Raw genomic sequence first — 4020 nt, 5'->3', positions numbered from 1 at the left:
ATTTTATTTATTTATTTGACAGAGATACAGCGAGAGAGGAAACACAAGCAGGGGGAGTGGGAGAGGGAGAAGCAGGCTTCCCACCACGCAGGGAGTCCAGTGTGGGGCTTGATCGCAGGATCCTGGGATCATGACCTGAGCCGAAGGCAGACACTTAACAACTGAGCCACCCAGGCGCCCCTGTCCAGTAATATTTAAACAAAACTGTGTGTGTGTGTGTGTGTGTGCGTGCATGCATGTTCATGGGTATAGCTATTGGACCAAAGGTTAGTATTTCAAGGGTCTACCCCACACTTCTGATAAAGTTCAGCTGTAATGTGACATATACACTCATAAAAATCACCATGCTATGCACAACAGTGCAAGAAAAACCACAGGGCTTATGGGAGAAGATGGGATCAGAGAGACAACACTCCAAAACTTGATCAGTGACACAGTACAGAAAAAGGTATAGGAACCTAATAAAAATGCTAGCACCGTTTATACATGTTAAATGGTTAAGAAATTCATAAGCAGCCAGAAAAAAAGGGTATAGAAGAGGAGAAAAAGAAGGTTCCTGCTGTGCCAGAAACCATTAAGATGAAGAAAAGGAATATTGCAGAGCTGAAGATCAAGCACCTGAGAAATTTGCCCAAAAGATGCCTCAAAAGGCAAGGAGGAAGCTTATCTATGAAAAAGCTAAGCACCATAATAGCAAAAACTGGAGGATGTACAGAAGTAAGATTTGAATTGTGAGGTTGGCAAGAAAAGTGAGCAACTTCTTTTTTTTTTTTTTAAGATTTTATTTATGGGGCGCCTGGGTGGCTCAGTTGGTTAAGTGTCTGCCTTCGACTCAGGTCATGATCTCAGGGTCCTGGGATCGAGTCCCACTGCTCAGCCGGGAGTCTGCTTCTCCCTCTGCCCCTCCCCCTGCTCGTGCTTTCTGTCTCACGTGCTCTCTCTCAAATAAATAAATAAAATGTTTAAAAAGAGAGAGAGAGAGCATGAGCAGGGGGAGGAACAGAGGGAGAGGGAGAAGCAGACTCCCCGCTGAGCAGGGCGCCCCAGATCATGACCTGAACCCAAGGCAGACACTTAACCGACTAAGCCACCCAGGCCCTCTGAAAAGTGAGCAACTTCTGTGTAACTGTAGAACTCAAGTGGGCATTTGTTTTCAGGGTCAGAGGTATCAATGGTGTGAGCCCAAGATCCAAAAGGTGTTGACACTTCGTCACCTGTGTCAGCTCTTCCGTGGCACCTCTGTGAAGCTCAGCAAGTCTTCTGTTAACATGTTGAGGATGGTGGAGCCATTTACAGCACGGGGTACCGAAGTCTGAAGTCAGTAAATGAATTGATCTACCCACGTGGTCATAGCAAAATCGACAAAAAAGTCAATCGTCCCGACAAATAACACTTTGATTGCTCCAATGCTTGGTAAATAGGGTATCATCTGCATGGAAGATCTTTTTTTTTTTTTTTAAAGATTTTATTTATTTATTTGACAGAGAGAGACACAGCGAGAGAAGGAACACAAGCAGGGAGAGTGGGGGAGGGAGAAGCAGGCTCCCCGTGGAGCAGGGAGCCCAATGCGGGGCTCGATCCCAGGACCCCAGGATCCTGACCCCCGTGGAAGGCAGACGCTTAATGCCTGAGCCACCCAGTCACCAATGCATGGAGGATCTTATTCATGAAATCTCAACTGTTGGAAAATGCTTCAGAGAGGGAAACAACTTCCCATGGCCCTTCCAGTTGTCTTCTCCTTGAAGCAGAAGGAAGACAAAGGTCGCAGATTTTGTAGAAGGTGGAGATGGTGACAGCAGGGAAGACCAGGTCAGTAGTCTCCTTAGAAGGTTGAGGTAAGGTGTCTCCCACGACTATAATCTGGTCAGTTAATAAACAGTGACTGATTTCAAGTTGAAAAAAAAAAAAAAGGAAATTTACAAATAACACAATAAACATGGCACTTTGCCTTAAGAAGACTTCAAATCTGAGGACCTAGGTGTTGAACAGGTTGCAGCTTGTGATTCACTACAAAGTGGTAGGAAGTTAGGTTATCTAAACCCAGAGGAAAGACTGTAACAGCACATGTGGATGGGCACGACGTAACACCTGCAGTGAACTGAGATAGGTGGTAGATATTTGAGGGGTGTGCGTTGTATGTGCACTTCGGGTATCCCAGGCCACTCAGTTCTGCTGAGTGCAGTGTTCTGCTTCCGTCCAGTTTCTCACTTGTAAGAGCTCACCTCACACAGCAAAGGTAAATGTGCACCGTACTCCTATTGTTTCCTAATATATGAATCACATTGCACCAAATTTGTGTTTTTAAGACAAGCATTATTGCATAGCTGACTCTGCCTGTAAGGAATTCACCTCAGAAGTAATAGTTTCAAGTTGCCTAGACTCTGAGGGTAGCCAGGAGGGCATTACTGGCCTACAAGGAGTGATGTCTGTCTAAGACGGTTTGGGGACCGAAGATATGAAGGTAGAGGTAGTGCTGTCCCTTCTACCTTCTTAGCTGTCCACATGGCCATGAAAGATTCTCATAGGTATTATCTTGGAGTCTCATAGGTGTTACCTTTTCCGATATTTTCTTAGACTGACCTAGATTAGCAATTACCCAAGGGTTTAGGATATCTAGGTATAGAAAAAAAAAACAACATTAAGGTAGGGTACAGAGGACTCGTATTTTATGCTTACCTCGGCAAGCTATGTGACTTTACGCAAGGCCCTTTATTTCTCTTGGATTCATTTCCTCATCTGAAAAATACAAAAACTTAACTGCATTTTCTTTCTCTAAGATCCATCCTGGCTCCAATATCTTTTGACTCTGAGGCCTGCCATGTTGATTAAATGTAGAGAAAATGAACACTTTTTGACCCCTCCAAAACTTTCCATGTGGCTCAGCAATATTTTTTTCCTCATCACAGGTTGTCTTCCTTGGTCATTTCCCAAAGTGAAAATTCCAAGTTGTTATGCTCCTCAATCTCTGCCTCCACCAACAGATGGAATTCACTGAGGCAGATCAAGTCTGAGCTTATAAAACTTCTTTATTTATTTTGTTAACAGCTTTATGGAAGTAAAATTGACATACAATAAACTATATATATTTAAAGCATACAATTTGATAAGTTTTGACCTATGCATACACCCATGAAACCACCCCCACCAAGATAAGGAATATATTCAACATCCCCAAATGTTTGCTCATGCCCCTTTGTAATTAATTCCTTCCTCTCCTGTTCCTCTTCATTCTTTCTTTCCATGCCCAGGCAACCACCAGTCTGCTTTCTGTCATTACAGACTAGTTTGTAATTTCTAGAATGGTATGTAAATGAAATCATACAGTATGTACTATTGTTTTGTCTGGCTTCTTTCACTTGGCATAATTATTTTGAGATCTCTCCATGTTCCTTTTGTTAATAAAAAGGAATAATAAAAGGAGGGAGGTAATAGTCCATCACATGGATACACCACAGTTTGTTTATACATTTACTTGTTGATGGACATTTGAGTGGTTTCCAGGGTTTTAGCTGTTACAAATAAAATTGCTATAAATATTTTTTTACAAGTCTTTGTATGGACATATGCTTTCATTTCTCTCGTGTAAATACTTAGAAATCGAAAGGCTGGATCATATATGGTAAATGGATATTTCACTTCTTTAGAAATTACCCAACTGTTTTCCGAAGCAGTTGTACCATTTACATTCCCATCAGCATTATATGAATATTCCAAATTTTCCATATCCTTGCCAAAACTTAGAACGGTCAGTATTTTAAATTTTTGTCATCTAATAGGCATGTAGTGATCTCTCATTGTGGTTTTAATTTGCATTTCCCCAATGACTAACAATGTTGAGCATCTTTTCATATGTTTATTTTCCATCTGTATATCTTCTTTGGGGAATGTGTGTTCAAACATTTTGTCCAATTTAAAAAATTGGGTTGTTCTCTATTTATTGAGTTTGCTTTAAATTGTGATAAAATACATTTAATATAAAATTTACCATCTTAACCACTTTTATGTGTAAAATTCAATGGC

At 41.2% G+C, this 4020-nt stretch overlaps 1 pseudogene; it reads left to right on the top strand.

Annotated features, from left to right (window-relative positions):
* The first annotated feature begins 242 nt into the window (after window positions 1-242).
* Window positions 243-2454, top strand: LOC123852627 (large ribosomal subunit protein uL30-like; annotated as a pseudogene).
* The last annotated feature ends 1566 nt before the right edge of the window (window positions 2455-4020 follow it).

This window comes from Mirounga angustirostris, unplaced genomic scaffold (genome assembly GCF_029215605.1).
Source record: "Mirounga angustirostris isolate CCGP_5_RB_7025 unplaced genomic scaffold, mMirAng1.0.hap1 SCAF_7, whole genome shotgun sequence".
Classification (NCBI taxonomy): domain Eukaryota; kingdom Metazoa; phylum Chordata; class Mammalia; order Carnivora; family Phocidae; genus Mirounga; species Mirounga angustirostris.
Note: the sequence above shows the minus strand (reverse complement) of the source record. Positions and strands in the feature narration are given on the sequence as shown.